At 30.8% G+C, this 14,910-nt stretch overlaps 1 pseudogene; it reads right to left on the bottom strand.

The window, feature by feature from the left end:
* Window positions 1-12,353: 12,353 nt before the first annotated feature.
* On the bottom strand, window positions 12,354-14,362 carry LOC133301998 (dihydroceramide fatty acyl 2-hydroxylase FAH1-like; annotated as a pseudogene).
* Between the last annotated feature and the right edge of the window lie 548 nt (window positions 14,363-14,910).

Genomic DNA, 14,910 nt, shown 5'->3' with positions numbered 1-14,910 from the left:
TAATCTTTCAAAATTTTATCTCTCTTTTACTTTTATTTTTGTAAAAAAATAGTTAAATATCATTAATTTGCATTAAATTAAAAAATGCATAATATAGTACAGTATTAATCTTATAAAAAGATTAATAAAAATCCAAATTACCGAAATACCTTTTAAGTATTGTTCTTTTACGAACTTAAAAATATCTTTTTTTCTTGATTTTTAATATTTTTTATTACCTAAATTTATTTACTTTTTTTTCTTTTAATAACAAAAAAAGAAAATAAATATCATCAAATTTTAATTAATTAAAAAAATATATACGTTTTTATATTATTTAGATGAAGATTAATAAAATACCTTTGAAATCATATTCTCTTACTTATTTATAAATTTCCTCTTATCTTTCATTAATTTTAATATTTTAAAATTTCCAAATTTTATTTAAATTTTATATATATTTTTCCAAAAATTAATTATTAAATATCATTAATTTTTTATAAATTAAAAATGCATAATTTATAACGTTATTATTCTTAAGTAAAGATTAATAATAAAAAAAGTGTTATAAATAATGTAATTATATCATTTATATGGATGTCCATAGCCCCGAAGAAATGATGTGTAGCATATGTAACCAATTTTTTCAAAATCGAGTTTTTACGTAGAAACAGAAGAAGATGGTAGAAACGTAAATCGTAGAAACGACACAAAACGTAAAGTTTCTACTATTTGAGGTCAATATACAAATATACACACACATATATATATATATATATATATATATATATATATATATGTTGTAGGATCCTTTGACACCGGTGTCAAATTTCAAATTTGACACCTCATCTGAGAGTCATAAAGATCAACGACTCTAATTTGTAAGCATGTGACACCATTGATCTTTTTTATCTAACGGCTCTCAGATGAGGTGTCAAATTTCAAATTTGACACCAGTGTCAAAGGATCCAACCTCTATATCTATATCTATATATATATAATATCACATAAGTCACTATTCAAAATTCAATGAACAGCTTCATATTTAAAAAATATAAGTCATATAACTACATAAGACATAAGTCCAAAAACACAAAAAGAGTTTAACAACTCCTACAATCAAGTTCCAAAACATCAAAAGAATAAAGTTTCAAAACATCAAATCAAACACATCATCTTGCACCAATTGCATATCCTTAATGTCCTCTTCTTTTGATATTATAACAAGTTCATTTGCAATAAATCATAATAGATTGGTTCAAAATCCGCCTCAGCTTGGTACTCAAACTTTTCACCAATGGTTTCACCCTCTTCTTTCTCTGCAACAATGACTTTGTGCGAGTATTTTTTTCAGATAGCAAGAAGAAGATATTGTGCATTTTAATTTGAGGGAAATGGAAATCATTTTTTAAATAAATAAAAGAAAATCGGGTCATGGGTTAAAAGTTGACCCAGATCTTTTTTTTTTATATAAGACCTAGTTCAGTTTTTTGGTTTGAGTACAAACGTAGAAACTTGCATTTCTATTGTTTTTATGGGCATTTTTATCAGTTTTTACTAAGGAGATTTTTCACCAGATGCATGATGATTATTTTATCTACTGGCTGATTTATGTTGATGACATGTTAATTGCATCGAAGGACATAAATGAAATTAACAAACTGAAATCATTGTTGAAAAAGAAATTTGAGGTGAAATTCCTTGGTCCAGCCAAGAGGATACTTGGCATGGACATCACAAGGACAAGAGATGAGAGGAAAATGACTCCCTCTCAATCTGAGTATTTGAAAAAAGTCTCAAAGAGCTTTGACATGTACCTAGCCAAACTTGTAAGTGTTCCCCTTGCTAGTGACATCAGATTAAAGGCTATAGATGGTGAGTTAGCCTCGGATGAGGCTTCTTTTATATGCAATATTTCATACTTTAATGTTGTAAGATGTTTAATGTATGTCATTATAGGTTCTAGGCCTGATATTGCATATGGTGTTATTGTTGTTAGTAGATACATGAGTAAATCATCTAAGGAACATTGGAACACTTTAAAATGGTTACTAAGATACCTTAGTGGCTCTGTTGATAGTTGCATACATTACACTATTGAAAACTCAGTTAATTTTGATATTACTGGTTATTGTGATTCTGATTATGTTGTTGACCTTGACAAAGAAGGTCTCTAACTTGTTTTGTTTTTTGTGTGGGAGGAAATGTGGTGAGCTGGAAGGCAAGCTTGCAACATATTGTGGCACTCTCCACAACTAAAGTAGAGTATGTAGCTCTTACAGAAGCGGTCCAGGAAGCATTGTGGTTACACGATATTGTTTCTGAGTTGGGTTTAGGTAAGGACTCACCTAAGATATTTTCTGATTCTCAATCTGCCATACATTTTTCCAAAAATGGTTCATACCATGAAAGGACCAAACATATAGATGTTAGGTTTCATTTCATTAGGGAAATAATTGGAAATGCTCAGGTTAGTGTAAATAAAATATCGACTAATATTAATTCTACTGATATTTTAACTAAGACTATTCTTGTTAGTAAATTTAGGGAGGCTCTAAATTTGCTAAAAATAAAACTGCCCTGACTGCATGCATAGCATAGGTCTTGGGTTAAACGCCAAAAAAATTCGGGTATGCACTTTGTTCAGTTGTATGTTTAGTAAATAGGTGGAGATTTGTTGTGGATTTACCTAAACTTGTAGTTATCTATATGCTTAAGTCATTTGCTCCATATTTGTATTTTCATTTTGCTACCATTGATATTTAGCTTATTCATATGGTAACTGTTTTTTGTTTCATATTAGCTTGTGGGCCGAAGCTTGTGTTTTATTTGTGAGGCCTAAAAGTGTTATTTGCCATATGTTGGTTATTTGTAACCTAAGTCAAGACATTGCATTTTACTGCTATAATAAAAATTCCAAATAAGTGTGGCTTTAGATATGCGTGGCATATTTCTGTTTTTCTTAAAGATTAAGATTGCTCTTTTCTCTCCTTGGTTCATTCGGGTTCTTTGAAAAAAAGAAAAACTTAAGGTTTTGTCGAGTGTGTACGAGGGAAATTTGAGTGAGAAATACCAACAATCTCATCTTGGTGTAGTTGAGAGATTTATTAATTGTGGAGTGGAGTATCTTCTAATCGGTTTACTTTTGGGAGATACGATCATCATAAGGTTGAAGATTAATCGAGATGGTGAGCTCGTGGACTGATGTAGAGCTGGTCAAATCGCGGAGCTGAGGTGCTGGCGCTGTTGGTGCTTGCTTAAGAACAGTGCTATCTTGGCTTTATTTATCTTTCTGATGTTTCGTTTGTTGCAGTAAATCATTTGTAAATATGCTGCTCTATTTCAAAATTGGTATTTCTCGGTTATGATGAGTAGTTGTTATCTGTAAATGGTTTATGCATGTTCTGATAGTTGCTGTTTTATCTGTAACTGTTAAACAATCTTGCACTTGCTGTCTGCTATTGAATAAAAGTGCATCCTAGAGGGCGTTTAACCCTCATAGGCCAACTTGGATGTAGGAAACTCTCTCACAATGAGTTTCTGCACCAAGTAGAAATTTCTAGTGTGTTGTTTTTATGTTTTCTGCTTCTGCAAGTCTATTTTTGGGGTCTGTTCTTGATAGTTCTATATCACAAACTATAACAATGTAAAATGGAAAAAATGGTAAAATTTGTAGAATCGCCATGTTTACCTGTAAAAAATGTATAATCAAAACAATCAGCCAGTCTAAAAAATCAGAAACCTGTGTCACTCGAGAATATGCTCAGCCTTTACACGAATTTTGGAATACCCTCGTTTTGTTTTATGAAGTTAGGACGCTCTATTTTTTGCTCAAAAAGTAGAAACCCTTTAAGTTACAAGCTCTGTTACTGTTGGTTTAGGACGCTAGTTGTGTTGTTTGCTATGGGCTTACGCTGCTCATTCTCTTTGGGTTCACTGTTTCATTTTTAGTTTTTCCTTCTTTGCATTTTTATTGGTTCGCTTTGGGTTTCCTCCATATTATGTCCTTCCGTCATGTATGTCTATGTTTGACTTAAAATATTATTATAAATAACACCTTAAATTATATAAAAAATTGTGTTCACTTTATTTACACGTTCTTTAATATATTTTTGTAATGATGTGTTGAATCTATTTACACCCTCATTGTAGAAAATTTCTTATATACAACGAGAGTGAAAAGTTAGGTATTTCTTTTTTCTTAAATTGGAAAAATGGGTGACATTTCAATCCATGCCTTTATGAATATTTCCCATCAAATCCTGGAATTTTTCCTTACTAAGTTTGGTCTAGTGACGAGAGACTTAGGTAGTTTGCATTAGGTTATGTGTTCAATTTCCACTTGTATCCCAAAAAAGAAACAATATTGGTACAACAATAGTATTGAAAAAATGCCACTCCTTGTATAACACCTCACATATTTGAAAATGCATTATTAATGATTGAATTGTGGATTAGAGGATTTAATTTGTGAAAATCCTGAAATTCTGATGAAAATACACTCGAAGGGCAAAATGATAATTTGGCAATTACTGTAACCCTAAAATTATGAAATGATATAATTAGACATTATTTGGTGAAAATAATGTTGAATTTGGATTCAGAACGAAATTTGAAGTGGATAGGTAATTTTTGGGAAAATTGATGAATAATAATTTTTACCGGATGAAATATTACAGTAAGTTAAATGAGATTATTGTCTTAGGATTGAATTATGTAAAAATATATAAGTCTTGGATTCTAAGAGAAGTTTCAAGAAGGATAATTATGTAAATTGAATTTTAGATATTTTATAACTTTATGAAAAAGTCAAATTTGACGGCTAAACTTTATTGGTCTTGAAATTAGCCTATTTGGCTTGTCTTCTTCCTTCACCTCTTATGCTTGGCCGAAACCTCCATGGAAGAATAGCTTAGATTTGTAACTTTCGATTTATTCATCAGATCTAGAAAGTTCCAACATGAAAAATGCTTAAAATCCTTTGTTGATCAAAACCCCTAAAAGAAATCCTCGAGAAAGTGAGTTCCACTAGTGTTGCTGGAGAAGCATAGGGCAAGAAGCCCACTTAGTTAGGATATGAGCATATAGAGTATTTTGACATGTACATAGGAGTGCATGAGGTTTCACTTGGAATTTTGAGATGTTATTTTAGTGCACATGGTAGTTGTTTATTTTGTATCATTGACTTAGTGCATGAACATTGGTCTTGTATGTGATGTTGTGGACATGCTTAGAGTTGTTCATGCTTTTGATATATCAAATTAAAGCTTGAGGCGTCTACTAGAACATATTAAAATTTGGTAGCAAACAGCGAAGTAGAACACTGGCAGTTTGGAAAACAATGAGAGGTGTTAGTGAGCTTGATAGTGCAGTTTTGACTGTTTTGAGAAATTAACTTACGGAGAGCATATCGAGAGCTATTAAACTCCAATTGAGGCGTGTGATACCTTGTTGAAAAGCTAGAAGAGAGTAGTTTAACATATAAAAAGATGGCAATTTATGGACATATGTTCCATCTGCAGTTTTGGTAAAATTGAATGTACCTCCAATAGGTAAAATGTCAAATTATGTATTTGTGCTTTGTTGATTTATGGGAACCACATAGCAACATTAAATAGACTATGTATGATGTTAAACAATAGTATTTATAATTCTGCAATAGTTTTGAGTTATGATCATATTTTTGGAAAAAATTGAATACAGTCGTTATATAAAGGTAAAGATTTTGTAAACGGTATTAAAAAAAAGTTTTACCATGTTTTTAAATGAACTGTTGTAATTGTAACTGCACTTAATATCATAATTGATGGTAACATTACTGGATGCATGCGGGGTGTTACATTTCATGTTCTTCTATGGTACACATTGCAATGCCCAAATAAATAAATAAATATATAATATTAATAATAATGATAATAAAAATAATATTAATAATAAAAAACAAGGTGTATATATATAAAATATATATATAAAAAATAAAGTAATATATATTTATATTAATAAAATAAAATAATTAAAATAAGAATAAAAAATAAGTAAATAAATATTAAAGTATCAAAGATAACTAAAATAATATAATTAAAAAAATTAAACATGGCAAGCAAAGGGTACGTGGAACAACCCCGTCCAAGCCAATTTGATAACCATCTTAAGATTTTTACTTAGGTAATCATTAAGTTTAGATTTTATTAGGATTTTGTTAAAAAAAAATTGGCAAAAATTGGAGAGTTTCTATCTATTTCTACGAAGACTAGTCAGAGTTTTATATTTTACTAGGAAGTCAAGAAGTTGTGGCTATCACGCGCGCGCACACACATATATATATAAAGAGAGAGGGGTAGAATCCTTTGACACCAGTGTCAAATTTGAAATTTGACACCTCATCTGAAAGTCGTTAGATCAAAAATGATCAATGGTGTCACATGCTTACAAATTAGAGTCGTTGATCATTTTTTATCTAACAGCTCTCAGATGAGGTGCAAATTTTAAATTTGACACCGGTGTGAAAGGATCCTACCAATATATATATATATATATATATATATATATATATATATATATAGGGGTTACATTTCTGTAGCTGTTGTACGTACAACAATCAAATACTTGCCATATATATACGTGAAAATATTAAATGCAGGGAATCATAACCATACAAAAGATGAAAGCATCAAATGTGAGTAATCATAACCATACACCCCTGTCGTTACTGTACGTAAAGCGGTTGCAGAAATAATTTTACCATATATATATAAGATTAGATGAAGCTGAAGCAGTGTACAAATTTATAACTACAAGTAATTAGGATGTTTTCTTAAAAGTAATTTATTAATTATTATTTTTTGTTTATTGTATTTCAGCCATTTTAATTTTGTTTATTAATAGTATTTATATTTAATACTATTTTTATTATTTTTTATTAATATTATGTTATATGTATATATATATATATATATATATATACACACATATAGCCTTTAATGTTTCTACAATGATTTATTTACATTCACTCTCAAAATGACGTCATTTTGGGTTGAAAAATTAAAAAATTATGATGAGAGAGATTATAATAACTCTGAAATAAATTATAATTATAAAAATTCCTTGGTTTTCGCTTCAAAATGATGTCATTTTTTGTTCAATGTAGATAACTTATCTACGTTGACTACAGCAAAAAAGAACGTACATATATAGGGAAAAAAATTTCTTCTACAACTTGAGATAAGTTTATCTCCGACCATCCCAAAACTACGTCATTTTGTTTATTTATTTCCTTATATTAATTGATTCACCCTTGAATGGTTATGATTTCCTTTTTTTCTCTATTCCTTTATCACCATTGATCCATCTTTGTACGGTTATGATTTTGTAGCCGGAGATAAAATTATCTTAAGCAGCTTGAGAAACGATAAGCCCATATATATAAACATATATATAACCATGCATTAGAATATGTGGAATTAAATTTGCCTTTTATATTGCTATTTATTTTGTGTTAAAAAATAGTTACAAATAATTTCTCATCAATCAAATTTAATTTTTTGGAATGAAGGAAAAACTGTTGGAGCAATTTATGTTTTTTTAAATGCATGTATAAAGAGAGATATAATACATATTGCAACCATTTATGCTTGCTTGCTACTTAAAGAAAGGTTATGAGTTTAAACATTTGTTTTGTGTATAATATATTTTATTTTTATCTAGTCAGTAATATTCTTTTAATTGAATGCAAATAAAGAGTAACGATGATATGTAATTACATGCATTCTTCTCAATTTTTTGAATCAAAATTAATGTCATAATTATTAATTTATTACATTTTAATTTTTGATGACTATTAATTTTCCTTTTATTTGAAATTGAACCATTATAAATTTATAATTTTTTTATATGATTAAATGTCATTTATAATTAATTAATGGGATTAATATTTCTTATGTTGTATGAGATAAATTTTATCTCTTACGCATACATTAAAATATGCGGGCCCACGTGGACCAATGTGAAGAAAAGAGAGAAAAATAACAAATAAAAATAAACTTATCTGCTACAAAATTAGATATAATAAACCCGTATTTAATATATGATTAAATGCGATTCAATTACTGATAATTTGATGCATGAATTTGTGAATTGACACCATGATGTATATGGGTTAAATGATACAATAATGATTATTACTGTTGCGGTTGTGTGATTTTTATAATTGAATGTAATTGTGTCAGTTATGGATTTGCATTATTAATGATTATTGTGATTTAACATTATAATTTTCAGATATATTATTTATTTCTGAATTGACCCATTTTCTTTTAAATAAAAAAAACACATGTAATGATTTTATATTTATGCACTTCAAATACATATAAACAATTTTATGAACGGAACTATCCTTTAAAATGACAGTTTTCGTTCGAATTAATTGTTATATATTAACATTTGAATTGATTTTTTGAATCTCCAATATTTTGTCTACAATAGATAAATAATCTATGATTAGCATGAGTCTTGAAATCGTCTTGAGTATTGAAAATTGTTATTTTATTTTCCAATTATTCTGTCTATCGTTGCTTCTCCTTCCTACTTCTTATTGTTTTTCTTCTCCCTCCATATGTTTCTTCCTTTCTCCTCTATTTCCTCATTCCTCTCTTTTCTTCTTTCTTTTCTTTTCTCTTGGTTCTTTTCTCTCTCCTCCACTATTATGTGCTCTCTCTCTCTCTCTATTTCTTTCTTTTCTCTCTTCCCGGTTTTCTTTTCTCCTTTCGTGTCAGGGGTATATATAGATGAATTTAACTAGATGTAATCATTACATATAGTTAAGTTTAAACCAAACTAAATAAAAATATAACTAGAATTTAACTAAATCCTAACTAAATAATCATTACCTAGATAAAAAAATCTTACTCATTTTTATCTCTTTGGCTGCAGATGTGTCTCCACAAGGTCCTTCTATTTTTCTTTATTCACATTGACGCTAATGGTGCCAGCGCTACAAGCACCCTTTTCTCTCACAAGATGGCGCTAAGTGCGCTGCACCATTTTTTAGAAAACATGTCGCTCTAAGCGCCACTTTATGACACAAATTGGCGTTGAAGGCGCCGTCCCCCTGCTTCCAAAGCATGGTGCTAAAAGCGCCATCTCTAGAGACAGCTTTAAGCGCCAACTTTCATTTTTTTTACTGTTAATCAATTCAGTTATTTTATTTTTGGGTTTGGTGTTTGTCATTTTAAATGACATAAGTTATGTCATTTTAGGAGAGAGATAGACACAGAAAAACAGAAATCATGGGAGAGAAAATGGGTAGTTTTTTTTAATTTAAAATTCAAATTTTCTGTATCTGTATCTCTCTTAAAATGACATAACTTTCTGTCATTTAAAATGATAAACACTTTTCCCTTTATTTTTATTTTTATTTTTTATATGTTTTTAAACCTTACAACTTTATTATTTGGCATGACAGATTGGACAATCCTGGATCGAATGTGATGCGAAAAAAATTATTAAATTTTTTTTATATGATCATGCACTGAAGAACCAGAAGATTCTTCAATTTTCTAGTGTTTCCTGTTCTCAAAAGAAATTATCTCCAACTAAAGTTGATTTCCAATCTCCTACATTTTTAAATTCATATAGGGTGAAATCTATGGGCCCATTCACTCAGTATGTGGGCCTTTCAAATATTATATAAATTTAATATATGCCTCTACAAAATAGCCACATGTATGTTTATTATCAACTCACATTTGACATTTGTGAGATTGTTTGCTCAAAAATAATAATATTAAGAGCACAATTCCTAGATCATATAATAAAGACAAATCATCTTGATAATGCCAGTGAATTTACATCTCAGGCTTTTAATAATTAGGTCAACTGGAATCATAGTTGAACATCATGTTGCTAATGATCATTAGAGGTGGCAAACCCACCCCGCCAAAAAAAGAGTCAGCCAGCCCTGCCCCGTTTGGCAGGTTGGGCGGGTAAGCTCGCCAGCCCAAGCCTATTTTACACTGACCCGCCACGGCTCGCCTATGCTCGCTGTCAACCCGCCAAAAAATGAGCTCGTCCCGCTTTTGAGATGGGTCGAAAAACTCAGCCCGCTCCGACCCGTTTAGCGGGTTGGCCCGCCGAGGCGAACCCGTTTTGCCGGCTCTGATCATACCCAAAATGGTTTATTTTTTAAATGTCTCCACTTAATAGCTAGATCATTGCGTATGAGAACAAAATTCCCATTTCGGCATGGGGATATGCTATTTTACATGCAGCATTACTTGTATGAATCATGTCAACAATTTATCATAAATTATCTCCATTACAATTGGCTTATGGTCACGAGGCAAATATTTCAAATCTTATAATTTTTTGATGTGCGATTTAGTTAATATTTTACTTATTGTTATCAGTCTTTCCAACATGAGGGGGAGAAAATAAATAATTGAAAATATATATTAATTAAAATCATTATCATTATCTTATATAGATCCTCGCACTAAACAATTATGAGAAAAAATATATATTATACTGCGAGATGTTTGACTAACAACAAGTCTAATATTCCAACTGTAACAAATTGATGTCCAAGCAGGAAAATCTATGAATGCAAATGAAACTGAACTACGCTTAAAATATGGAAATATGATCGGTTCCAAAGGTAAAAATCCTCAAAAAGAAGAAACGAGCAAATGATAAAGATGGTCATAATATGAAAACAATTGCTAACCTCGAGGGAGGTTCAGGTACTTGAAAATAATGAAAATGAAGACATCTCTATTAGTTTTGTCATTACACCCAATGGGTGCAGCTCAGTTGGTAACTTGGCGCTGAGTTAGTGGGGTTGGATATGTGTTCGATTCCCGCTGAATGCATTCTTGGGGAGGGGGCTGAACCTTTAGCCATCACTGTTCCCCCGCATTCCGAATTAGTCTCATAGCCGGCTCAAAGAGTCGAAGTTCGTGGGGATACCGGAGGGAGCCAACTCGTCTCAAAGAGATAATTAGGGTTGGGTAACTCCAAAAAAAAAAAAGTTTTGTCATTACCCGAAAAAGTTGTAACCATAAAAATATAGTTGTCGACAATATTTTTGCAAATAATGAAATAATGTAACAAAATTTATTGATGAATGTAAATAGAAAAATAATGGCCAAAGTATAAAGACGCAATTCAAATTTAAAGTTTTTGGACCTATAATCCAAACACATGACGGTGTAAAGCCAATGAGGTACAAAAATGCAAAAATATAATGAGAAAAATGAAGTTGTAATATATAAAACACGACTTGTAGCACAATCATTGGCGGACGTATTTGGTTGCAAATGTGTGCAAGTGCACACATAAATTTGGTCAAATATTTTTTTAATAAAGAAGAGATATATATTTTAAGGAAAAAAGGTGTCATTTTAAATGACATACCTTATATCCTTTCACTCTCACAAAGAGATGAGATCCACATCTTTAAAACTTTTTTCACTTATTCTCTCTTCCATAATTTATCTATTTCTCTCACTTAAAATGATATAACTTTGTGTCCTTTAAAATGATACATATTTTCTCCATATTTTAATTAATTAGGAATATCACTCAAAGAGCAATTTCAGTGACTGTATTGCCAGAAATACAAGCACAAGTACTAAGAAAGAAACACATCTTATTTAGTGCTTATGTTTTAGTGATTTTATATCATGAAGTTGATTACTATTTTTTTATGTTGAGTCGGAGTTTTTTTTTTAGGATTATATCCCTTATATTATATGAACAAATTTTTTTATCATATTAAGAAAAGACAAGTTATATAATATTAAAGAAAATGAGATGACACATTATTCAATTAATTGGTCTTGTCTTTTTCTTAATATGACAAAAAATTTGATTCATGTAACATGAGGGATATAATTCCAGGATAGAGTGTTATAAATAATATAACTATATCATTTATATGGATGTCCATAACCCCTAAGAAATAATGTGTAGCATATGCAACTCCTATGAATTAATAATATGCAATTAGGAGGTTTAATTAATAAATATTATTAACTTTTAATAAACAATAAAATGCATACTTTGTTACATTATTAATTTTACATAGAGATTAATAGAATACCTTTTGGTTAATATGTCTACTTTTAATTAGTATAGCTTAAAAATGCAATTAAAATGTAATAAACCAAAAAATACCAAAAATCCCCCGCTTAATTCACTATTTTTTATTTATTTTTTTAGTACATAATTCACTAAATTTAGATGAAACAAAACAATGTGTAGTTGTGTGCAGTTGCGAAAGCATTATTGCCCGAAACTCATGATTTCTTGGAAAGTAGAAGTTATAACGCAAACTAAGCCACCATAGGCAAATAAGAATATTATTGAAGTTACAGCAGAAAGGAATATGAACAAGTAGGTGAGTTTTCCACCATAAATCTGACACGAGATCAATTTTTACACAATGTAGAACTTTGGCACCATAAAATTGACAAAATATGGCACGCTAACCACCAGAAACATCAATTGGGGAGGGAGCAAAATAAATTTAGACAAATGAAAGCAGGAATTCCTGATTTTGCTATTATTTCAACCAACGAACATATGCTACGCTTGATAGTAATCTACATACTTTTAGCATCTGCTTTCGTTGAAGGAAGTGTTCCAAAAACTTTATCCCATAGTGATGAAGTGATGCCAAAGCCTTTATCCTGGATCCGAAAGTGATGATTCAAGTGGTACTTCTGCAGAAAAAATAAGGGTAAGATGATTTGGCTTGTATGGCTTACATGATGGAGATAATTGCTAGTATAAGATACAGACACAGAAAGATGCTACAAAAAAATGTAGATAGGAGAAAATGAAAAATACTTGGTAGAGACTTGCAATTAAATCTACCCTTTACAACTAATTGAAATCTCTCATTTTTTCCATATAAAGAAAGACGCAAACAACCATCTAGGATTTGTAGGCTAGACACACAAAATGGAAGACTCTGCATGATATATGTGAAAATAAAACTCTCTTGTTCCTAATCCCTTGAGAACAATACTATCAGAAAGGAGGCTGAAAGTATTAATTAAAAAAGAAAAAAAGAAAAAATGCTACCACAATCACCGTATCTCAGTTTGATGTCTTTCAATTTCTACTGAAATTAAATACACAAAAGCTAAAAGACCAACTTTGATCGGTTAACATCTGGTAAATTATACAACTATTTTTCAATGATTTATACTAGAACAAGATGATTTTGCTTAGCAGCATATTGCAGCAATGAATTGTAATTTAATTGTCATCCTAAGATAAAGGTGGCATGTGTTTTTACCTTGAGATTTTTGGGTACTTCAGTCTTTGGCTGACCATGGTGTAAGTAATAATGGGTGCAATCATACATTACATAACCCAATAAACCGCCTCCAAACAAAGCAGGGGTAGTTGAAGGGGTGGACATGAGCCTCACCAAGTTCCAGAACTGGACACGGCAGACAAAAACGCAAACATCACTTCAAGGAACCTTAAACCAAGTGTGAAGAAATTATCTCTAAATCTTACCGATATTGATATATCTGTATTGCAGACTAATCAAATCATTTTATAAAATGTCAAAAAGTTTTCTAGCCATTTTCAGAAGAAAGCTACAAATTGTGATATACATGGCGGGAGCCTCTGTTGTGACTACTCTCGTATTTCACTCTCTTCTCGAAAAAAAAAAGTTTTACTTCAAACAATGTAGTCCTAATGGTGACATGTAGTGTGAAAACTAAAAAAATCCACCTAAAACTATTGCATCAATAGCCATTTGACACATCAGTATGAGAAAATTACAATGTGACACCTCACTATTTAAAAGAGTAATTTGGAAGAAAAATTGTTACAAGAATAACATCGTATGTAATTGGTAAGTAGAGGGACCAAAATGAACAAATTGAAGAAGTAGTGGTTAATATAAATAGGTTGTTCTCAAGCCATCCATGGGGTGTTTATGGTGGCAGCCATGGATAAGATAATGCAGGGTATTCCACCTAAAGCAGCATTCAACCAACCCAACAAAAAAAAAAGGAAATAAACTTTCAGTGTTATTCAAACCAATTAGTAGTTAATCTACGTAGATATGGTTAAATACAACTACAAGCAAAAATTAACAAAATGTTTCATCCTATGGAAAGAAAACGTGGGGGGAAGAGAGAGAGAGAGAGAGAGAGAGAGAGAGATCTAACCAGTAGGTCTTTGTTTTGATATGGAAAAGAAAACGGTGCAATGTGTATTCAATCAATGTCCAAATGAAAATGCCAAGAACCACCAGAGAGCTACATCAGGACAACTGAGGCCCATTTGTATAGAACTATATATAAGCCAGCATACAACTGGACGAACTGGTACTGCCCACCAGACTTGGTTAGAAATGCTTCTAAGTAGTAACAAGTTAATACAGGTGAAATTTTTTAAATGAAGTATTGAAACAAAAAATTTAAATCTTCATTTGTTTGTACTAGGTTAATGTTAGCACATTTTTACAGGTAGGCCCATAAAAAAATTTGTAGCAAAATACCTATTGAACTCAAAAGAAAAACTTTATCAGAAAGCAATAAAACTTAACAAAGCTCTATGCAGAAATGTTGGGAAATTAGTATTAATAAGCTGGCCACGGGAATGCCTGAGGTGATGAAAAACTAGGAAATATATATATATATTTATATATTAGGGGCCCAATAGTTAGGGGAGAAACCGGGGATTAGCAACTATCAGGACAAGATGACTGAAACTAGCCTAATGGAGTTTCATCATGTGATAACAAGACCAATAGAAGTTCCATGAGACAAAGAGATCAAGTGGAAGATGGTCAAAACTAAAAGGAAGTTAAGTATTGACGTAACTGTTTGATAAAGCCTATGCATTAACTGGTTATCACATGATGACTGGATTAACTATAACAAATACGTAACGGAACGAAGCAAG

Source organism: Gastrolobium bilobum, unplaced genomic scaffold (genome assembly GCF_033153095.1).
Source record: "Gastrolobium bilobum isolate Gb01-03AN ecotype WA unplaced genomic scaffold, APGP_CSIRO_Gbil_v1 utg30147, whole genome shotgun sequence".
Classification (NCBI taxonomy): Eukaryota; Viridiplantae; Streptophyta; class Magnoliopsida; order Fabales; family Fabaceae; genus Gastrolobium; species Gastrolobium bilobum.
This window is presented reverse-complemented; position numbering and strand designations above follow the sequence as displayed.